Raw genomic sequence first — 25,320 nt, forward strand, 5'->3', positions numbered from 1 at the left:
TCAACAAAATAATGAGTTAAAAAGTTTGGAGAAACCATAAAATAGAGTAAACAAATGAACAACTTGTATAGTTTGGTAGCCTTTAAAATTTTGTGATGCATCTCCAATTGCGTCAAAAGAATCAGATGTATTATTCATCTTTGGTTGCAAATCAAGATCTTATCCTACACATGCAAGAGCAATATGGAATACAAAAAATACTTCTTTCTAGGTATAGAGTTCTCGCATGAGTGATGAATCCATAATTTGTGATAGTGGGTGTTCCTCTTTGAATCCTTTTCTAACCCAAGTTAGCAAGCCCACGTCAAGGGATCCAAGTTGGAATGTTGGAGATAGGCCTATAAGAATTTCGAAAAGGACAACTCCAAATAAAAAAACATCCCATTTCTATGTTGGCTTGTGGCCAACAATAGAGGCTTCTGCAACCTAGTAATTACTCAAAACTTAATGTGAACTTCCATCATTATTTGTCCATTCTACATTCGATCTTATAACTCCTCCTTCTAATATCCTTTCATGAGAAACAACTGAGGTTTTCCTTATGGAAGGCCTCTACTAAGAAGTCCTCGAATTTGTAGAGGTGCAACTTCGTTGCCTGCAATAATAATTAGACAACCTAAGCGAAAAACTGAGATATATGGTTGCATATTATCATTCAACAAAATACTTGTGGGCTTAATATCTCCATGTACATATTTACGAAAACTCCACTCATGTAGATAGGCTAGACTGCGTGTGTTTCCCTTAGCAATATTTATCCTAGGTCAAGGGTGTAGCTCAATGGTCTGATTTACCTGTAGGAATTGGTAGGACTTGTCAGGCTTGTTTTCAACAAATACATGCAATTTAGATTCTCCCACAACATATAAAGAATGATATATTTAAATAGAGAGTTAGCTTCAAAGATAAAATCAGTAATTATAAACAAATAAAAAATTCATGCATTTGGTATAAATTGTCATGAATTAATCGATTGAAGTGGTTTGAGGAACTTTGCAATAAAAACATGTGTTTTTAACCTAGAATTAAGCCTTCCTACCCCAGGACTACAAATAAAGTAGGTCAGAAAACATTTTTCAAAGCAACACTCTAGGATTGATGCAAGAAAATGAATCAAATAAATCCAATAAGAAACACTGAAAGTGAAGAAGTTACAAGAACAATATACTTCGTTTATGTGGTCATTTTATTTTCAGTTTATTTCGTTGCCATAGTTTCCACCTGTGGAGCTCTTTGGTACTACGAGATTCAACCTTTATATACAACACTTTATAACTTGTTTCTTGTGACTAGTGAGAAAATTTAATTTGCTTAAATGTTCCCCAAAAAGGAAACCCGAGGACTTGTATAGAACAAGAAGATGGCTTCTAAGGCAACCCAACCAAAAGAAATGATCCCTCCCTAGAGGGTTTCTCAAGATGCAAACAATAGGAGACCTATGGGATATATTGGTAACATTGTAGCAGATTTCGGTGGTAAATGCAATGTCACCAAGGGAGGATTCAATGGGAAACCTCTTTCTCAGGTCTCTATCCCTATTAGAAGGAGTTTTGATGACCAGTTACTTGATCAGCCAGTTGAAAACAAGGGGATCCTTGCTGCCAATAACCAAACTTAGGCACCGGTTGTGATTCTAAAGGCAAACATTATGTGAGGAAACAAGAAAAGGAGCACTAGCAACATCAAGGACATTCCTCTGACAACTGTAGTGAAAAATGAATAAGATGATTATGTTATTATTGAAAACCACATAGAAGGAAACCAACTTGTAATCACAATGCTAGAGCTATAGAGAACAAAGAGAAACCTCAATCACTAACAACAAATCCTAAATCACTAGAAAAATCACTTACATCTAGAAGTGCAGTAGTGTTACATGGATTTAGATTTGATGATGAAATGACTAAGGCAGAGGAGGACCCCTTGCCAAAAATTGATGGGGGGGTCGTGATAGCCAGTTAGCGATGGTTGAATATGTTAAGGATATATACATGTTATATCAGAGAACAAAGAAAACTAGCTATGTGTTAGATTATATGCCAAGACAAAAAGACATTAATGTGAAAATGAGAGAAGTACTAATAAGTTGGTTAATTGAGGTATGTTACAGATTTGGGTTGATGCCAGAGACTTTGTATCTTGCCACAAATCTTCTTGATAGATATCTTGCTACTCAACTTGTATCAAGGAGAAATTATCAATTAGTGGGTGCCATTGCAATGCTTCTATCTTCAAATTATGAGGAAATTTGGGTTGCAGAGATAAATGACTTTCTCGACATCTTAGAAAATAAATTTGAGAGGAAAAATGTACTTGATATGGAGAAGATAATGCTCTAAGAGAGTGAAATTCCATCTCACAGTCCCAACTCCATACATATTCCTTATTCGATTCCTCAAAGTTGTTGGCTCTGATGAAGAGATATAAAATTTGGTATTTTTCTTGATATAACTGAGCTTGATGCAATATGTGATGATAAAGATACCCCCTTCAATGCTCATTGTTGTTGTAGTGTACACCACTCAAAGTACTTTCAAAAAGACACATGTCTGGAATGATGTACTTAAACGCCATACAGGCTACTCTTAAATAGACCTCAAGGAGTGTACAATACTAATGGTGGCATTCCATCAGACTTCAGAAGAAAGCACATTGAATGTATTTTTTTAAAAGTACTCAATGCCCGAGTATGACTCTGTGGCACTTATCATACCCGCCAAGATCCCTGCATAGGATTTTTTTTATTGGAGTTGCAAAGTGTGTAGCAACTAATGAGTAGAGTTGTCATTTTTCCTAACTCAGTTGCACATCCAATAACTGAGATTGATATGTCAATCAAATTTTTTAGCATAGAAGATCATTCATTCTCTTGATATTCCCCTATGGGTGGAAGGTTTTTTTGGTCATTCTTTGTAACTGTACATAGTTGTGGCAAAAGCATGATTAACAGAAGATATAGCCCACTTCATTTTTGGCATAACATGTCCACATAGGAAGTGGTGGATTAAATCCAAGGGATTTTTTCTTATCAATTGTAATAAATTCTTGAGGGAATTTATGTGTTTTTTTATTTAAAAATTTGAATTATAGAACACTAATAAAAAAAATTAGAAAAATAAAACAACGCTAAAAGCCATTTTTTTATTTTTCTTCTCATTAAAATGCTCAACCTTAAAACTATCAATATTGTACCCTGCAAATAATGTATTTTGATCAACCAAGGTGAAGAGAAAAAATCCACCATAAAATCAAAGAAACTTAAATTTGAATATATAAAAGAAAACGATGTACTTAAATTCCATACACACTACCCTGAAATAGACCTCAAGGAGTGTACAAGGCTGATGGTGGCATTCTAGGCTACTCTAAAATAGACCTCAAGGAGTGTACAAGACTGATGGTGGCATTCCATTAGAGTTCAAAAGAAAGAAAATTGAATGTAGTTTTTAAAGAGTACTCAATGCATGAGTATGACTCTGTGTCACTTATCAAACCTGCTAAGCTCTGGGCATTGGATTTTTTTATTGGAGTTGTAGTTGCAGAGTGTGTAGAAACTGATGCGTAGAGTTTTCATGTTTCTCAATTCAGTTGCACATCCAACAACTGAGATTGATATGTCAACCAAAAATTTTTAGCATAAAAGATCATTCATTCCCTTGATTTTCCCCTTTGGGTGGATGGTTTTTTCGGTCATTCTTTGTAACTGTACGTAGTTGTCGCAAAAACATGATTAACATAAGATATATCCCACTTCATTTTTCGCATAACCACTCCACATTGGATGTGCTGGCTGAAATCGAAGGTATTTTTACTTGTGAATTATAATAAATGCATGAGGGAATTTATGTGTTTTTTAATTTAAAGCTTTGAACTATAAAACAATAATATTAATAATAATATATAAATAAAGCAACGATGAAAACCATTTTTTGATTTGCCTTCTCATTAAAATGCTCAACCTTAAAACTAACAATATTATACCCTACAAAGAGTGTATTTTGAGAAACCAAGTTTAAGAGAAAAAATCCACCATAAAATCAAAGAAACTTAAAACTAAATCTATAAAAGAAAATTTACCATGTAATGCAACTTTTGAGCTTCCATTTGGAATGAAGTCAGATATCAACAATTTCTCATCAGCTGCCTAATAAATTGCTTCAAGTTTCACTACGTTGAGATGTTGAATTCTTCCATTGGCGTGAACTTTAGACTCAAAATCCTCAAATCTCTCAGCACCTCTCTGATCCAACATCCTTGCTACCACTAGAATCACATTTCCAAGTACCACTTTGTACATAATTTCCAATCCACACTTCCCTGAGACATAAGAAAAAGCTCTAAGCAATTCATCTAAGTCTAAACTGAAACCTTTGTCATTGTGAATGCGATCTCTCTAGTCTTCCTTCTATGAGGTTATTTCAGAAGTCTTTGTGTTGTTGCATAAACATTGAGGAATCCCTCTTCCTACCAATTTCTCTTTCATCCATAGTTGCACCACTTGGCTTGGTATATCCTAGTTTTCCAACACAAATAGATAAAGAGTAGGCCAATTATGGAAATTCTCATAGCATTTCCCAACTATATTGCAACAATTACACCATTTTTAAGACTTTTCGTTACTGCAGGGGTCACCTCTTGATTAATAGGGCTCCTTGAGGAAGGGAATTGTAAAGGAAAATTGTGATTAGGACCAAATGAATCTCATTTGAATGCTAGCTTTGTTCCATCAATGAGAAAGTTCCATTTGAATTAAAAAAAAAAAACATTGGAATTGGAACTTTAAGAATTTTATAGCTATCACAGCGAAAGGAATTATGTGCCTATTTTGCTAAACACTATTGTAATATTCAATTTCTTTTAACACGATGATGCTCCATCTTCTAGGGGCATTGAACATTCCATAAGACGATGCTTCATATTCAGAGGGGAATTGAACCCTAGATGACAATTGTTGAGCCTCGCAATTGCTTCTTTTTGACACCCTTTTTCACTCTCTTTATTTCTTTTTAACCTTCATAATCACACAATGGGCATCAAATTGCAGGATTTATGACATGGCATGTATATAATTATCTTGTATTTCATAATTTGATAATGTTCTTTATTATTTAGTCTAATGTTTCCTTAAGCTACCAAATTGCAATGATTCTGCAACTAATACATGATTCTGTAGCCATGTCCGTGGTTTAACAGGTTCCATGATGCTAGGTGGAAAGAAAAATTTATGGGTAGATGGCAATTGATGCACTCAACGATTTCCTCCTACTGTCATGAACTAGATCGATGGAAGCAAGTCCCAGTGATGCAATCAAAGATAAAGTAAACCCCCATAATCAACAATAGGCAAGCGAGAACGAGATATATGCCTCATGATTTCCTTTGATAATAGAAAATCGTGAGCGAATTATGCTACATTCTCTTGACAAGGATTAGGCATAGAGCTTCAAACAGTTAATGCTATGAGCTTTATAAATAAACCTCTTGGCAAAAATTAAATGTTGTGAAGGAGTACGCGACAGTGAAGGTTTAAAATCTATTTTTAATATCAAGTTTATGAAAGAAACTTTTTGTTGTCATGTGTGGTTCATCGTTTGTTCAATAGCATGATTATCGACTTCTCTTTCAGGGGCCCCTTGAGCAGTAAGGATTCTTGTTCATTTCCAGTAGATAGAATTTTTATATAATTGCGTAAGATTTCTTCCTTTTTGGTTGAGTAGTTTCATTCTTAATTTCTTTCAGAATCGAATGAGGATTGTTTTACTAATTATTTCTTTTGTTTATAGATTCTAGATGCACATAAACTAATATTATCAACAGTGATAGATATGATTTTATACTTAGACAGAACTTTACTTTTCTTGTAGAACTGATGATTTATTTGCATAATTAGATGTTACATTCCAAGCATGCGCAATTTACAATTTAAGAAAGTGTTGATGTATTTAAGCAGAGGTTTATTTCATTTTGTTTTCAAACAATTGTGAATGTTATTTTTACAGATGTGTGATGAGAATAATAGTAGCCTTTCCTTTTGAAATTGAGAGTGTATATAATTCTTATTGGTGGGAAGAGTGTAGTTAATTTTCATTTACAACAAGCATCGAATTGATTTACTTATATGCAGAATTGTGAGATTTTCTTTTGAAGTAGAGTGTGAGAGTTTCCATAAGTATTTTTCAGTAAAAGAGTGTGATCATCATAGGGATAATATTATTTTCACTAATATAAGACATGTGCATTTCCATTACTCAATTTAATTTAGAGTAAAAGGCTTCTCACATATACGATTCATTTAGATGTCATCATCTTACTAGCCCTAGTCGATAATTTATGTAAACAATTTAAGGTCAATTAAATTGGAAAACATTTTGGCACCATTGCTGGGGAAGTGTATATAGGAATCTTTTCCTTTTATTTTTTCTCAAAAAAAATGATATGCATAGGGAGAGAGATTCTAAAGTGAGATTTGGAGGTACAGGTAAAATCTTAATTCCAATATCATCACTCACCCCACCACGACCTCATAGTGCCACACCACCCACTCAAACTCACATTCCATCATTCGCAGGCAAACATAAACTTCCTGAGGTACTCAGATCTGAAATCGAACCTAGAGATTCACCAACCTCAACAACGAAAGAAATAATAGAAGAAAAAGATCCTACATCCCCAAAAAAAGGAGTAGTTTTCCTATCTTCAACTGGGGAAAGACTTCTAGGACAAGAAGTAGAAATCCCTATTGAAGAAGAAGAGGAAGAAACTTATTTTAACTTACCATGGATAGAAGAACCAGAAGAGCTAGAATAGGAATTAGAAAACTCAATTTTGGAACCTTATATTAGTTCTCAAGAATCTACAAGGGTTGGAGAAGGGGAAGGAGAGGTACATAATATTAATGGTGAACAACCTAGGATTGGTGGATGAAGAGGAGGAAATTGGGAAGGAGGAAGAGGGGGAAGAGGTAGAGGAGGAGGCAGAGGAGATCCAAAACCTTTGGATTTCCTATCTTCGATGAAGATACAACAACTACAATAAAAAATATATCACCTTCCATCCTTCCAAATTTTCATGGATTAACAAGTGAGGATCTTGGAACATTTCTCTTTGAGTTTGAATTCTTGTGTAAATCTTATGTTTACCTTCTTGAGCCTCAAAATTTGAAATTGTTTCGGGAAACTCTTAATGATGCGACATTAAAATGGTTCATGGGAGTAGGAGAAAATTCTATAAGAACATGGGAAGAAATGAAAACTATATTATTAAGAAATATAAGGACTATTGTATGCCCTATAATTTTAAGGACGAAGTCCTTAAAATGATGCAAAACGAAGATGAAAATCTTGAAGATTTCATTGAAATATTTTCTTATAATATTAAAAGGGCTAAAATGCATAAATTATATGAACAAACTTTGAAAACTCTCTTATTAAAATCCATCAAAGATGAGTGGATTGATCTTCTCAATTTGATGGGTAAGGGAGATATTTCTTAGTTATCATTCAGAGAAATTTGTAAGTTGTGCATGAACATTTCAAGAGGTAAGACAAGAACTACAAAAAATCCAAGAGAGCCTCTCATGTCTAGGATTAATAAATCTTCATTTGGGATAGTAAGTAGGGATGAATTAGGAAATTTTCTTGACAACTTTAAAACGGACATTTTGGGGAGTCTTACTAAACAAATAGATACTCTTAAAGTAAAAAATAAGAAAAATGCTTAAAATGTTGCATTGTCAATCTTTTGTCCCAAATGTAGGAAAAAACATGCTTTGAGGGAATGTCCTCTTGATTTAAAAAGTGTAGAAACTTGTGTTATATATGTAGAAAATCATGATACAAAGGAATTCCCTTCGATACTAGGTCTTAAAATTGTTTATCAAGAAGAATTAATACCAAATCAAGTAGAGCCTCTTTGTTTTATTGCTAAAAGACCATGACAAAATTCACAACCAAATATGACTCAAGGTTTTAACACTCAATCATTTTCACAACCATCACAAAACAATTGGACTGCACCCATGCCTTGGAAATATTTTCCCCAACCTTGAGCAAAAGGATGGAAAAATCCTTATCGAAAATATCTTCAATATCCTTAGTATCAACAACCTTACCTTGTTTTTCCAACACAATATTTTCCTCAACATGTTCAACCAACTTAAGCTCAGAATCCAAATGCACAACTTTCATTACCATTTCCTTAAAGACCAAATCAATTTCATTCTCAACCACTTCCAAATCCAAATAATAATAAAAATTCACAACCTCTTTACAATATGAAGGAATTTTTTTAAAAAACTACATCATAACTCAATTAGATCTAAACAATATCCAAATTAGATGTGGTATAATATTTGAATACAAGCCCCCATCAGTTTTTATTCAGGAATCTGAAAAGGAAAATATCTCTTAAAAAGAGAAATCTCGTAATCAAGAAGAAAAATCTCAAAAACAAACCACCCGTGTAAATTCTGATGATATTCTAATAAACTCAACTCCCATCATAGAACAACCTTGAGTATCTGTCCAAGCACCACCTTTTCCTAAGAGATTAAAAATTGATAAAGGGGTAGAAAAACATATCTTATTTCCTAATTATGATATGATAAATGAAATGAAGAATTTTTTTATAAAAAATTCTTTGTTACAAGCTACCATACTAGTATTTGCAAAGACAACCAGGGAGTTAAGTATTAAAAGACCAAGAAGAAAAATAAAAGATGTAAAAAAATTTCAATTAGTTGGGAAAATTGTAGATATCATGATGGGAAAAACAACAATTTAGAAATATCTTGATCCAAGAGGTCCCATTATACAAACACATATCAATGGTATCAAAATTCCAAAACATTGATTGATTTAGGAGCAGCTATAAACATCATGAGTAAACAAACTATGAATGAATTGAAACCTCCTAATCTTGAATATACTCCTACATTGTTACAATTAGAATACATATATGTTATTAAATCTAATGGTGTATTATAAGACATATTTGTATCCTTAGACTCTTTTGAATATCCTATTGATTTTGTGTTTTAACACCGAATAATAATTTAGGAGGACATCCATTGATTCTAGGAAGACCATGGTTAGCTACAGTTGATGCCTTTATAAGTTGTAGATCTGGTGATATGTTTATTTTTTATGGAATTTCAACAAATAAATTGACATTATATCCTCTTGCAAAAACAACAATAGAAGTGGAAAGTGAAGAATGGGTAGATGATGATATTGATATACAACCTATCTTTGTTACTTCACAAATAGATGAACAAGATCAGATTTTGAATTTAATGGAAAATAATTGTCTTCCTCATATTGTGAATCTAATCAAATCTCCCAAGAACAATTTAATATTGAATATTTTTCATCTCATCAATTATCTTTACATTCTATGGATAAATTTGGTAATTCATCAATAGAAAATTTTCAACAAAAAACCTTGAATATCAATAATAATATGGAAGCAAAAGAAAGAATTAATAAAGTTGTTACAAGAAAATTCCTTTGCTTATGCCTGGGAGTATAATGACATGAAAGGAATTGATGTTAATACTTGTATACATCATATTTACATTGAAGAAAATGCTAAACCAATTGACAGCCTCAGAGAAGAATGAATTCAAATTTCAGAGAAATTGTTAAAGAGGAATGAATTTCATCTATCCAATATTAGATAGCCAATGGGTTTCGCCATTGGTAATTGTTCCTGAAAAGAATGGAAAGTGGAGAGTGTGAATTGAGTATAGGGAATTGAAGAAATATACCTTAAAAGATCATTTTCCACTTCCTTTTATAGATCAAGTTTTAGATACATTGGCGGGAAATAAATATTTCTCATTCTTGGATGTTTTTAGTGGATATAACCTAATCCAAGTAGCTCCAGAAGATCAAGATAAAACCACTTTTACCTATCCATGAGGAACCTATCCCTAACAAGTACTTCCTTTTGGGTTATGTAATGCACCTGCAACATTCCAAAGGGCAGTTTTAGGAAACGTTTTTGATCTAATTCATGATTGTGTAGATGTTTATATGGATGATTCTACTATCCATGGAAATTACTTTGAATAAGCTCTTAAAAATTTGGAAAAGGTTCTCATTAGATGTAAAGAAGCAAATCTCTCATTAAGCCATGAATTTTTTTTTATGTTGTTTACTAAGGGGATTGTTTGATGACACCATATTTAAGGAAATGGAATTAGAGTGGATATATCTAAAGTATAATTTATTTCTAAATTATCAATTCTAATTTGTTAAAGAGATGTTAGAATTTTTCTTGGTTTTACTGGTTACTATAGAAGATTCATAGAAAACTTTACAAAAATTTCTTCTCCACTTTTCAAATTTCTCACGAAAGATTATGAATTCATTTGGAATTCTGATTGCCAAAAGTCTTTTGAAACATTGAAAGAAAAGATTTATGAAGCACCTATTCTAAGAGGACCAAACTGGAAGTGACATTTTCATATTTCAATTGATGCTTCAGATACAACATTTGGAGTAGTATTAGGACAAAAGGATTTAAATCCTTATTCCATTTACTTTACCAGTAAAAATTTGACTCCTGTAGAGTTAAATTATAATATAACAGAAAAGGAGTTTTTAGCTGTTGTCCATGCCATTAATAAATTCAGACATTACATCATTGGTTATGAAACCTTTGTACATACTGATCATTCTGCAATTAGGTACTTAAGGAATAAACCAATCACTAATTGTAGAATTACAAGATGGTTATTGTTGTGACAAGAATTCAATATTACTATTTTGCATTGACTTAGAAAACAAAATATAGTTATTGACTTTCTATCTAGGATTCAAAATGATAATAATGATCTACCCGTAGAAGATAGTTTTCCTAATGAATATCTTTTTGCAGTATCTATTAAATCTCATTTGTTTGTAGATATTGCTAGTAATTTGGCTATAGGAAAGTTACCATTATATTTGCCTCCTCAAGAGAAAAGAAAGGTAATTCTAATTAGTGCATATTACTTTGGATAAATGGAGAATTGTACAAGGCAGGGCCATATCTGATTATTCGAAGATTTGTCAGAGAAGAAGAAGTATCCGAGATATTAAAGGCTTGTCATGATGAACCATGTGGAGGACACTTCACTGATAAAATAATTTCTTACAAAGTCCCTCTCTTAGGATATTATTGGCCTTCCCTTTTCATGGATGCCAAAGAATATGTAAAGAGATGTGATAGTTATGAAATAATGGGGAAACCTGCTACTTCAGATGAAATCCTTTTACAACCTCAGGTACTCATTGAACCTTTTGAAAAATGGGATCTAGATTTCGTTGGTCCAATAAATCCACCATCAAGACAAAAAAGGTACATTCTTGTTTACATTTATTATGTTACAAAATGGGTAGAAGCTAAATCACTTCCATTTTCTATTGAAAATGTTGTAATTTCATTTGCTTTTAAGGATATTCTTACCCATTTCGGTGTCCCAAGGGAAACTGTGACAGATCAAGGTACTCAATTTACATCCATGTTTGTAGAGAAGATAATGGAGGAATATAAAATAAATCATCAAAATTCCACTCCATATCACCCACTGGAAAATGGACAGGTACAATCCACCAATAAAGTAATTGAAGCAATTATTAGAAAGATTATGCATCTGCATTAAAGAGATTGGGCATAAAAGATTTCAAAAGCATTATCGGCATATTGTACCACAAGGAGAAACACTATAGGACATACTCCCTATGAACTTCTTTATGGGAAGCACATCTTGCTTCCTATTGAGTTCCAAGTAAAGACTTTTAAGGAAATAGTTAAATCAGGGCTTGATCTATTTGAATAACAGAAACAAAGAATAGAGCAGATGAATGAACTAGATCAGATAAGACATGGTTCTATTCAAAGAACCAACATAGTTCAACAAAAAAGATCTAGGTGGCATGACAAGTACATAAAATAAAGGAAATTTCAACTAGGCGATTAGGCATTACTTGTTGACTCAAAGTTTAAATATTTTCAAGGAAAATTTCAAACTCATTGGCTTGGGCCTTATGAGATTTAAACTATCTTTGATAATGATGTAGTCAGGCTTAGAACAATTGATGAAGAAAGAGTGACCTTCCTTGTAAATGGTCATTGACTGAGAACTTATCACAAGTCATTGACAAAGGAGGAATTTGTTCAATATTTGCAAGACAATATTGAATTAAAGCTGGTTAGGAAGTATTTTCCTTCTTCTCCAACTTGACTCACAAAGCCTTTTCTTTTCTAAACATAATAATAATAATAATAATAAAATTGTATAAACATGAAAACCAACAATGTTTACATGTTTATACAGAAAAAACCATGTATTCTTGTCACCCTAGATTTTTTTCTTAAACCCTATTCTAATTCCATTTTATTTTTAACACTCTTTTTATTTTCAAAATAAACAACTACAGAATTTTTGAGAATCTGCAGCTTTAACAAAATTCTGCAGTTGATATTGATAGGGATCATCAACTGGGATGATTTAAGATTTTGGCAAAAAAGAATGATCAAACTTGCAACTGAAGGCATCAAAGGACAATTCAAAAAGGTTAATGAAAGCATTAATTTAAAGGTATGTAAATATTAGATTAAATAATAAAGGTAAAAGAAAATTAGAGTATGAAATAAGATAGATGTTTCTACCACCATTCAAAATAATCATTACTATTCCAACTTCGAAATGAGTTATAAATACTATGTCCTATCAATGAAGTTGGTCATAAGCCCATTCATCATTCATCATTACATAGATACTCCACTCCATAAACCATGTTTCATTGATAATTCTCCTCTCATTCATATTCCATTTTCCCGAAGGCCTTTTCACCCATTTTCATTAAACAATTTCACTCTCATCCATACTCAGACCTATGAAACCATTTCCACTCCATAACCCTGTCAAAGTAAGAAATTGAAGGTTAAACCTTCGCCAACGTGGGGGTTATTGTGAGTATAGATCCGAATGGGAATAAATTCATGGAAGGATATCCACAAGTCAAACAGATGTTGCAGCAGGCACAATGGTTGGAATTTATAGAAATATTTGATGATTATGATAGAGAGGTGACCAACTCTTTTTCCCGATAATTTGATGGAGTGGAAGCAGATATTGGGTATATTAAAATAGTGGCGACAAAATCTTTCATGGAAGAAGTACTAGATTACCTAGGGTTGGTGAGAGATGGTTCAAAAATAGAGGAATTGAAGGAAATGAATGGAAGACATTTCTTAAAAACCCATGTATGGATATTCAATTTTTAAGAAAGGCATCCCAAGTACAACTCTTAAAAGAAAATGGAGAAATTTACTGTTGATTATCCAAAAATTAATTACTTGTGAAGGTAGGTTTGGTTGTATGTTTTTCTATGATATATATTTTATGATGCATTTTTTTGAGGGTAATGAAATTAATTGGCCTTATGAAACGTTGAAAGTGCAGAATGAAATACAGAGGACTAAAAATGACAACATTCTCTTACATCTTGCTCTATGGTATGATAAGAATAAAAATCTAAAGGAAAAGAACAGATCCCTCAAGAGAAAGGTCATAATGCTAAAGTATAAGATTCTAATGAAGAAACTAAGGATGCAAGACACTAAGAAAAAGGAAAAGAAGACAAATCTTGATGTTTTAGCTCATGTTTCTGAAGGGGTTAAGTAACAAAAATGTTCATCATTTTTGAAATTTTTGCATGAGGACATGAAATGACTTCCATGTGGCGGAATATTGAGCCTTATAATTGCTTCATTTTTACACCCTTTTTCATTCTCTTTATTTATTTTTTGCCTTCATAATCAGAGATTGGGCATCAAATTACAAGATTTATGACATGGTAGGTATATAAATGTCTGTTATTTCATAAATTGATAATGTTAGTTATTATCTAGCCTAATGTTTGCTTCAACTACCAAATTACAAATATTCTACAGCTAATAGATGATTCTACAGCCACGTCCATGGTTTGACAGCTTCCAAGGTGCCAAATGGAAAAAAAATATATGGGTAGATGGCAATTGACGCACTCAATGATTTCCTCCTACTCTCATGAACTAGATTGATGGATGCAGGTCTTGATTATGCATTCAAAGATAAAGTCAACCCCGGTAATTGGAAACAAGCGATTAAGAATGGGATATACCCGTCATGATTTGCTTTGATAATAGAAAATCATGAGTGAATTATGCTACATTAACTTTTCAAGTTAAAATTTGTATTCTGTTGAGAAAAATTACGCATAGAGCTCTAAAAAGTTAATGTTATGAGATTTATAAAACAAACTCTCGAAAGAAATGAAATGTTGTTAAGGAGTACACAACAGTGAAGATTTAAACTCCATTTTTAATATCCAATTTATGAAACAACCTTTTTGTTTCCATGCTTGGTTTATTCTTTGATCAATAGCATGATTACCTGCTTCTTGTGGAGGTCCCCCTCGAGAAATAAGGATTCTTGCTCGTTTTTGATGGATAGAATTTCTATATAATTTCATAGGATTTCTACCTATTCTATTGAGTAGTTGCATTCTTAATTTATTTCATAATCGGATGAGGATTTTCTTACTAATTATTTCTTCTGTTTATAGATTTTGGATGTACATGAATTAAGCTTAGCATTAGTGATAACTGTGATTTTATACTTAGACAAAATTTTATTTTTTCTTGTAGAATAGAGGATTTATTTGTAGAATTATATGTTACATTCCAAGCATGTGTGATTTATAATTCAAGCAAGTGTTAATGTATTTAAGAAGAGATTTATTTAAGCAGAGTGTAATTAATTTTCATTTACAACAAGTGTGGGATTGATTTACTTATATGGAGAATTGTGAGATTTTCTTTCAAAGTAGAGTGTGATATTTTCCATAAGTAGTTGTTAGTAAAAGAGTGTGATCATCATAGGGAAAATATTATTTTCACTAATAGAAGATTGTTCATTTCCATAACTCAATTTAATTTATAATAAAAGGCTTCTAGCATATACAGTGAATATACACTTCATCAACTTACTAGCCCTGGTTGATAATTTATGTGAACCATTTAAGATAAATTAAATTTCCAAATAACAAATATAGAGCCAGAGCTAATCAAAGAACTTATGTCTATGAAACACAGTCTCTCATATGAAGAAACTTAATTGCAACAAAAAGGTGTTGTTGGGAATCTGATCCCCCCAAGGTAAGTTTTGGGGCTTAAAGCCCATGTTTTGACTAACTCCAATGTAAAGACTCTGTGATTTGTGGGCATGGAGTGTGAAGTTGTAATTGAGTCATAGGATTGTCTGGCCTTACTTTTGTAAATATAATATCAGCCTGAGAGTTCTACCCATGGTCCGCGGACCATGGGATTGTATAAATAGACAGAGACTCTAAGTGTAAAGAGACATCAAATAGAAGGAATAGAAGAAGATCTAATGAGGAATCATTGAGTCTAAAGTGTAAAGTAATGTCTTTGGGTCATAGAGTAGGAGAAGGCTCTACAGCTGAGTGTGCAGAGGCCTAGTAGTCCGCAGCTGAGTGCGCGGACCCTTGCAGCTGAGTGAGAAGGGTAGGTTGAGTTTCTAACTGATTGAAGCATTAATAAAGAGAAGTTTTACATTATTTCCTTGTATCATTTCCTGTTTTATGCATTGAAGTATATTGGGTATGAATTGCAAGTTTACTGTTTATTTGTTGCGTGGACTTATATGAATATGTTGAATAAGTGAATATAAGATAAACTATCTGTTCAGATGAAGATAATTAACTGTTATAAGAAGATAAGTAAGATCCACAGTGTAACTTGGAAAAATAGCACAGATCGCTGTTGTAGCAGTGCGAAAGCTTCACCGCCCCTGGTTAGGGCTACGTGAAGGGGAATATAATAGGGCACAAAAACCTCATACATCAGGAAAGTGCGCGAAGTAACCTGCACGAAGGTAGTCATAGGTGGACTAAATCGACCCCTTAGACATCTCAAGGGTGCTGAAACTTGGTTGCAACATACCGCATACTGCTTTGGGTGAGACCTCAATCTGCACTCCATGGACTTTCACTGAAAGGGCCAGTAGTACAGGTATTTGTTTGGAAAAATAACTCTGAATCTAGGTTAGGCCCCATCAACCCAACAAATGGTTCCATTGTCGGGATCAGAATCTGCACAGAGATGTCTGATGTCATATCATTGGAATCAAACTAAGAAAGAAATTAAAGGTTGGTTGGATAGGAGAATTCATGAGTTCGCGGTGCAGGAGAACAAGAATCTGCGAATATCAAAGCAAGAGTGGTTAGACTACTACCTGTACACGAAAATCCATGAAATTTTCTTCGCATCTTTCCCTACTGAGATGTAAAAGTGGATCGCGAAGCTAGGAGATAGACAAGGAAGGTCGAAACTCGACAATCCTATTATGTGGACCCTAGAGTTGGTGCACAGATTGGAGGTATCGGAGGATAAGATCACGCATGCTCTTGATCACTAGCTCGATCGGATTATGGAAGGATTCATTATTGAGTTTGCGGTAGATACCTCAGTCAGCTATAGCGAGGTAGAGTGACGCTTTCTCAAAGGACGGCAAGGTAAGTACGTAAAGCCTCTGAATACTTGGATTAAAATTTTATTGTGTGAAAAGAGGGTTATGCAATTGCCTTGATGTCCAGAGCTACGTGAAGTGGAAAAACCTACAGAAACGAAGGAAGTAAGGGACCCGAGAACAGCCCCTTTATTTCACCTCCGCGAGGGGATGAGAAGAACTTGCGAAGGTCTCACCGAGAAGTGCGATCAATTTGATAAGGCAGAGGATTTCACGCATACCACCCTAACCCACGCCACCACTAGCTTCACCGCCTTCACCCCCATCTTCACCTGTACCACCTCTGCCACCACCACGAGTCAATATGGCAAGTGTGATAAAGTTGCCGGTGTTTAAGGGAGTAGGAAATGAAGATCCAAACGAGTTTTGGTTCGTGATAAGGGTTGTATGGGAATCGTAGGGAGTTACACATGATAACATAAAGAAAGCAATGTTGGTTAGCACTCTGCAAGATCGCACGCTGACCTAGTACATTAAGCATTCTAATGACAATTCGAATGTGGTGATCACAGATATCCAAATTGCATTGAACAAAGAATGTAGCAGGCCGAAGTCATAGGTGCAGTCGATCATTGCATTCAAAGATATCACAACGCTACCGGGCGCGACTCCTTGACAGTTGGATCAGAGACTAAAGTGCACAATTCGAAAAGCTAATATGACTTTGACGGATGGACAACACTGCGAATGGTTTGTGCCATTGCTAACACCGTATTTGAGGAACGTGCTATCACAACAAAGGTTACAACCTAGGTACAGGCCTTGGAGAGCGCGATGAGGCTACATGAGACACTGATACAAGATCCTAACCTGGGAGTTCAACAGATCCACATGCAGTTGAAAAACTTATGCCTTGAGATGCAAAGTCTAAAACAGGACAGGACAGCTTGCCGGGAAGTGTGCGAGGTAGTATGGTGCATAAAATACAATGGTCAGGGACATGACAAGGACCACTGCTCAGTGTTCATGAATTACCTCATGGGAGGAGGGCTAAGGCTGTTAAGACTGAAGGCACAAGAAGGACCTGGTGCGGTGCCTGCTTTGTGGTGCGTGATTTGTCAAATAGGAGGAAAGCATGCTACGGAAAACTGCCATTTGTTACAGAAGTACACACAGAATTCGCAACAGTTGTTCTATAACTTTTGTAGATCAGTTGGACACGATGAGCACACCTGTAGAAGCTATGAGCTGATGATGGATAGGACTCCCACCTACAAAGTTTAGGCCAAGACGTGACCCCTTGCCTAGAAGGCAAGAGTTGCGTGAACTAGATTTCAAGGGCATGGACGAGGACGAGGTGGAGGACCTGGAAGAGGTCGTGGACAGTTGATATGTTACAATTGCGGGGGGCCAGGACATTATGCCCATGATTGTATGAATCCAATGTGTCCATCATGTCTATATTGTACCTTGTTTGATCATGAGATGGAGGATTGTCCCACACTGATAGCTAGGCTACGCAACAAGGGAGCACTCCAACCTCCCCCAATTCAGAACCTGAAGATGATGAGGTCTGAGCTGGGCAAGGAAGACCCAAATGTGAACATTGTGCTTCGAAGTGGAATTACAATGAGAGATGATAAAGGCAAATAGTCAGAAGATAGTACTTGGGTTCGCAAGGTTCCAACGAAAGAACCAGAGTTTGATTTGGAGCATGCTAAGGAAATCTTCATGGAAGCTAGGGAGAGCTTTGATGATGCTTCCACTTCCAAAAGCAAAGATAGACTGGAGCTGGAAATGGATCCATCTATGGTTATGATGTCCTTAGAAACATGCATGAAGCTATTGCATGATAGTAAGGCCGTAAAGGGATTGTAGGAACTCATTAGATGCACTAGGACCATGCCAGGAGAACCACATGTGGTCCGAAATATTGGAAAGCATGTGACAAGGACGGGAAGAGAAATGAGGTTGACCACACAGATTGGAGAATATGAGGTAGACCAAGTAATTATGGACCTAGGGTCGGATGCGAACATTCTGCCAAAGGAGACATGGGATTGCATGGGAAGGCCTGCGCTGCAATGCTATCCTATCCTGCTGCAAATGGTGAACCATCAAAAGATAATACCCATGGGGAGATTGCAGGGAATCACCATGGATATTGAAGGGGCAAGTGCACTAGCAGACTTTGAAGTGATAGAGATTGTTGGGGACAACAATCCCTATCCCACGCTCTTAGGAATCGATTGGACCACTGAAATTAATGGGGTGATCAATCTGAAGAAGTGCAAAAAGATTTTTGCGAAAAAGTCTCTACGCGTAGTCGTACCTTTGGGCCTTGCAAAAGGATCACACTACACAGAGCCGGTGTGTGACTATGAAAGAGACAACGATTTGGACTGCATCTACAAGATAACCATGGGAGAGAAAGACCGGTAAATCCCACCCTGGATGGATGGATCTAATGGAAGCATGAAAGCTAGTGTACATCAGATTCTGATGAGGAGATAGAGAGATGGTAGAACTAGTTGCATGAGGTGACCACGCTGAATTGTAATATGATGAAAAGATCGTTGCACTGCGTATCAACGGAAATGAGGGATCTGCCTACTTATGATGGGTTAAGTGAGGTAGATTCTTTCTTGAACAGATTTGAAAGGGAGGTGGCGGAACATTAACGTTTCGAGGCTTTGAAATGGGTACTACATGCTATGCCTGCGAGGTGGTGGGGTAAGCACCAAGGAATCTTTGAGGGCTGGCATGATTGCAAGAGAATGCAGATGCGCATGCATTTTGGGAAACCTCATATGCGACTAACAGATAAGTATGATGGATGGGATGATCCACCCACGCACCCGGAGAAGTGGACAAAGGTCTATGGAGAAGAGCCACAATCTGAGTGGGTGTACCTATTCTGTCACACCTTAGATGTTATACCCATGAACTAGTATATAGAGACGGAGCTCCACCATGGGACGCGTGAATGGGATATCCTGCATGAAGGCTTCCTGTCAACCTTCACTTTTGAGGATCATTGGTGGGACACTATTGATGACGCACTACAAGCGATAAAAGTAGCTATCTTTAAGATACCACAGGAGCCAATAGAATCGATTCACCCTAAATGGGTTACTCAGCTGAGCTACATGCTGGAGTGTTATAATGTAAATACTAAAGAAGACGACGAGGATCCATGAAAAATTAACATTTGAGAAATAGAAGGCCATTGCGAGGTTAAAGGATCAATGATTAAAGAACCTGACATAACCGCCTTGATAAAGACAAAGTAGGTGAACATTGGTACGGTGGCTGAACCTAAGTATGCAACGCTCGGCAACTATTGGGATGATGCGACGGTGGATAAGGTCGTTGAGTTACTCCGCGAGTACAAGGACTTATTCCTGACCAAGATCACGGACTTAAAAGGAATCATCGAAGACTTAGGAATGATGAGGATCACATTAAAGTACGACGCGAAGCCAGTTAAGCAGAGGCCTTATCGCTTGAATCATAAATACAAGGAGAAGGTCTGTGTAGAACTAGACAAAATGCTCACAGCAGGAGTCATTGAGATGGTGGAAGAATCCGATTGGGTAAACCCTATGTTGGTGCAGGAAAAAAAGCAGAAGGGCGACATAAGAATATGCGTGGATCTCAGAAAATTGAATGATGCGTGTGTGCATGACCCATTCCCAACTCCATTCACAGATGAAGTATTTGAAAATGTCAGTGGGCAAGAAGCATATTCTTTTACTGATGGGTTCTCAGGGTACCACCAGATCAAAATTGCGCCGGAAGATAGCAGCAAGACAACTTTTGTGACTGAGTGGGGCTGCTTTCAATACACTGTTATGTCGTTTGGGTTGAAGAACACGCCGGCCATCCTTTCACGCATAGTTGTTGCAGCATTCAAGGAATATATCCACAAGTTCTTGGAGTTTTATCTTGATGATTGGACTATATTTGGGCTGGTTAAGCACCATGTAGCGAGCTTATGCTTGACATTGGAGACCTGCCGAAGACACCAAATTGCACTGAACCTCAAGAAGTGTATGTTCCTCATGCCATTTGGGAACCTGTTGGGACACATGGTATGTATATAGGGACTGATGGTAGACCCTGTGAAGATTGCGGTGATTCTGAATTTGGAATCGCCATGGAGTGTGAAACAATTGTGCGCTACCCTGGGACATACAGGGTATTATAGGAAGTTCATCAAAAGATATGCCAAGATCACCATGCTGATGGAGACTCTGTTGAGAAAAGATGTCACATTCTCATGGAATGATCACTGCAAGAAATGTCTAGATGTACTAAAAGAAAAGATGTACTTTGCGTCGATCCTGGTCTTCCTAAAATGGGACGAGGAGTTTCATGTCCATGTTGATGCATTATGTATAGTGCTGGGAGCTGGTACTAACACAGGATGGCCGAGAGGTTTTGGATCACCCTATCATGTTCGTGAATCGCATATTTTCTAAAGCAGAAAATAACTATTCCACCACTGAATGCGGGGGATTGGCTATGGTGTACACGCACCAGAAATATCGACACTATTTGCTAGGGGGACACTTAAAGATGTATACAGATCATTATGCGCTAAAATACTTGGTCAATAAGCCTATGTTTGGGGGGTTCATATGCAGGTGGCTTTTATTGTTCCAAGAATATGATTTTGAGGTCGTCGTGAAGCCTGGAAACCTGAACGTGGGACTAGATCACCTATCACGCATTGAGAGAGGAGAGGAACCTACTAGTTTGGAGGAAGGATTACCTGACACACCGCTTTTTGCTGTGCGCATAGAGGATGGACACGTTGAAGATATAATTCACTTTCTCATGACAGGAACAACGCTGAAAGAGTACTCCATCTAGCAGAAGAAAGAACTAGTGGTGCGTGCGGCATATTTTTCTGTCATTGTGGGGAACCTATCTAAGATGGGCAATGATGAGATATTGCGAAGGTATGTACCTAAATTTGAATGAATCCATATCCTTTCGAACACGCACGGGGGTGGTATGGGAGGACACTATGCAGGGAGAGCAACCGCACAAAAGATTCTCCGCACAGGATTGTCGTGGCCGGCCCTTCATCGGGATTCAAAAGCACATTGCAAGGCTTGTGATGTATGTCAAATAATAGGTAAACCATCATTGAGGGACAAGATGCCTTTGAATCCACAAATGACAATACAGTGCTTTGAAAAATGGGCAATCGACTTCGTAGGACCTATCAAACCTCAAGGAAAAACGAGTGTAAGATACATTATCACTACGACAGAATACCTAACTCATTGGGCAGAACTGAAACCAATAAAAGATTGCATGGCCGCCATGACCGTGAAGTTTCTGTTTGAAAGCGTATTGACATGATTTGGATGTCTGAAGATCTTAATGAGTGATTACGGTACACATTTCCTGAATGAAACAATCAATGTGCTGATAGAAGAGTTTCAGGTGTATCATCAGAAAAGAACACTGTATCACCCACAAGACAACAGGAGAGTAGAAGCATATAACAAAATACTGCAGACTGTGCTGACCAAAGTATGCAACGCACAACGAAGTGAATGGGACTTGCACGTACTTGCAGTATTATGGGCTTATAGGACAACGTGCAAGAAATTGACGAGAAAAACACCTTTTCGGCTGGTCTATGGAGTGGAAGTCGTAAGTCCAATGGAATATATTGTGCTTAGTCTACACATAGCAACACTCACATGTATGACGGATCGTAGAGCCCTGGAGGAGAGGCTCGCGTAGTTGGAGGAACTCAAAGAGGAATGGTTTTTGGCTCGATTCCATCAGTAGGTACAAAATAAGTGCAAAAAGGCCTAGCATGATCAACATATTAAGTTGCTCACCTTCAAGGTAAATGATTTGGTGTTACTATATGATAGTAAGTTTGATAAATTCCTGGGAAAGTTCAAAATGCATTGGCTAGGACCATGTGTTATTAAGGAGCTCACAAACGGAGGCGCGGTGCAGCTAGTAAACCTAAATGGAGAACCTTTCCCAAGAAAAGTGAATGGCAATCGATTGAAGCCATACACGGGTGGCTCGACTATCTAACTAACTGACAGAAGCACAGTCATCATGCTCCAGGGAGCTGAATGAAGGTGTGGAACTATAAACAGATGTAGGGGATGCAAGAACAGATACAGGGGAGCAGTTTTGACATTGCGGTCTTAGAACAACGTGTATAGGAGATACAACAGGCAGCCGCTTAGCACACTTCCAACCTTACAGCAGTCTGAGCAGAGTTGGGAGGTCTCCCTATGAAGATCTCCACACTAACAAAGTGACTCGAGGGTGAGTCACGATGTTTGTGTTGGGGGCCTGTTAGGCGTGGGATCCCCCAAGGCAAGTTTTATGGCTTAAAGCACAAGTTTTGACTAAGTCCGATGTAAAGATTCTGCGATTTGTGGGCATGGAGCGTGAAGTTGTAATTGAGTCATAGGGTTGTCTGCCCTTAATTTTGTAAATATCATTTCAGATTGAGAGTTCTACCCATGGTCTGTAGACCATGTGATTGTATAAATAGACTGAGGCTCTAAGTGTAAAGAGACATCAGATAGAAGGAATAGAAGAAGATATAATGAGGAAGCATTGAGTCTAAAGTGTAAAGTCATGTCTTTTGGTTGTAGAGTAGGAGAAGGCTCTGCAGCTGAGTGCACAGAGGCCTAGTAGTCCGCAGCTGAGTGCGCGGACTGCTGCAGCTGACTGCGCAGGGCAAGTTGAGTCTGTAACCAATTGAAGCATTAATAAAGAGAAGTTTTACATTATTTTTGTGTATCATTTCCTGTTTTATGCATTGAATTATATTGGGTATGACTTGCAAGTTTATTGTTTGTTTTCTCCGCGAACTTATATCAATATGTTGAATAAGTGAATATAAGATAAAGTACCCCGATGCAGGTGGCAGATAGAAATTTAATGCGCATGAGTAGTCGGATGAGCAGGTGCTTATCCGTATGGCCACATCCACTTTCACTTGTGTGATCTCACGGCAAGTTCTAGCTCTCACGACAGTGCCATTAACCAGCTGGGAAATTTGAAACATTCCCAGCATTTACAGAGATATGGATCAGAGTCCCCCTCACTCCCCCATTCAGCCTCTCAATTACTCCTGCCATCTTGTTGTTACAGAGCCAAACCTCTGCACAGCCACCAGAAGATGTTCCAGGCTCTTCTGCTGCATCAGCCTGAGCAATGGTAACCATTTCTCCCAGTCCTCATTTTTCCACCTGCGCTTTGATGTCTTAGCTCCTTCTGTTAGATTGACTATGAATTCCCCAGACCACTCCCTCTTTCCTTCTGCAGCTCTTGGATTGACCTCGGAACCTGTTTTCAACAACTCTTAGCAGTCTCCCAATCTCAGAACCATACGACATCATCATAGAATGAGGAGCAGATGCGGTGGCAGTCGGGGAGGCACCACTTGTTTTGCGTCTCGGCCCCCCTCTGTCTCCACCTCCCCTTCCGTTTCCCCTTCCCCAAGCCTCTCCAATTCCCGCTCCCTTGGTAGATATCTGGACACTCGAAGCAGCTGTGGCAGATTAAGCACCAGAGAGGCTCGTCGCTCTAGAGAAATCCCCCAGCACGCAGCGACCACTTCTCCCTCTCAGAAATCGCACTTCCATTTTCAAAGTGCATTGAACAAATCGCTCATAATAGCCACCATCTCGGTGAATTTCAGGGAAGTCCCTACTTCCTTTCCCGAACCTTCACTTAGCCGAGAAATCAACCAAGTCCCTCCTTCCAGCTTCGATCCAGGGGAGCCGAGCTCCTACCGCCTGCTGAATGATAAGAGCAACCCATCCAGTAACAAACAACAAATGTTGGGAAGTGATGCCACTCATAAGGATAAGGGCATTCAAACTGAGGAGTGTGCAGGTGGCGGACATGCAGCGAATGCTAGCTCTAAGGAATATGGATGGTGTCTAGTCATGGAGGAAGAGCATCACCCGATGCAATGAGTGCTAAGTGAACTATTCAAAAAAATCATGAGAAATTAGTCAGTTACGACTACCTCTCATGGAAATGGTCATACGTTTGAATGACTTACTTAACGCAATTGAATCCAAAAAATGATATCTAATATAATGCACTGCCTAAATCCCCCATACTTAAATTCAAAAAGAGTCAAGGGATCTCTACTTGAATGGTTCATGAGGCACAATACTTGCTAAGGTTTTGCAAATGGGGTAGCAAGCTAAGTGGGCTTGATTGTGGGAAAAACTCCACAGTTAAGCGCGCTTGAGCCAGAGGAGTTCTGGGATGGGTGACCTCCTGGGAAGTCCTGGTTACCGGGTGCAAGCCCCGGAAGTGATGATTGATGCTATGTGATTCGTTCTCCACATTTCACTAGTTTCAATCCCACTTCTTCACCCCTGTGAGCATCACCCGATGCAATGAGTGCTAAGTGAACTATTCAAAAAAAATCATGAGAAATTAGTCAGTTACGACTACCTCTCATGGAAATGGTCATACGTTTGAATGACTTACTTAACGCAGTTGAATCCCAAAAATGATATCTAATATAATGCACTGCGTAAATCCCCCATACTTAAATTCAAAAAGAGTCAAGGGATCTCTACTTGAATGGTTCATGAGGCACAATACTTGCTAAGGTTTTGCAAATGGGGTAGCAAGCTAAGTGGGCTTGATTGTGGGAAAAACTCCACAGTTAAGCGCACTTGAGCCAGAGGAGTTCTGGGATGGGTGACCTCCTGGGAAGTCCTGGTTACCGGGTGCAAGCCCCGGAAGTGATGATTGATGCTATGTGATTCGTT

General features: G+C 37.1%; 2 pseudogenes; one reads left to right on the top strand and one right to left on the bottom strand.

The window, feature by feature from the left end:
* LOC149138609 (receptor protein kinase-like protein ZAR1) lies at nt 1–23,748 on the bottom strand (annotated as a pseudogene).
* Nucleotides 1,439–2,733, top strand: LOC149138610 (G2/mitotic-specific cyclin S13-7 pseudogene; annotated as a pseudogene).
* Nucleotides 23,749–25,320: the final 1,572 nt, after the last annotated feature.

Source organism: Pinus tabuliformis, chromosome X (genome assembly GCF_031772625.1).
Source record: "Pinus tabuliformis cultivar Carrire ecotype Pingquan chromosome X, CPIR1, whole genome shotgun sequence".
NCBI lineage: Eukaryota > Viridiplantae > Streptophyta > Pinopsida > Pinales > Pinaceae > Pinus > Pinus tabuliformis.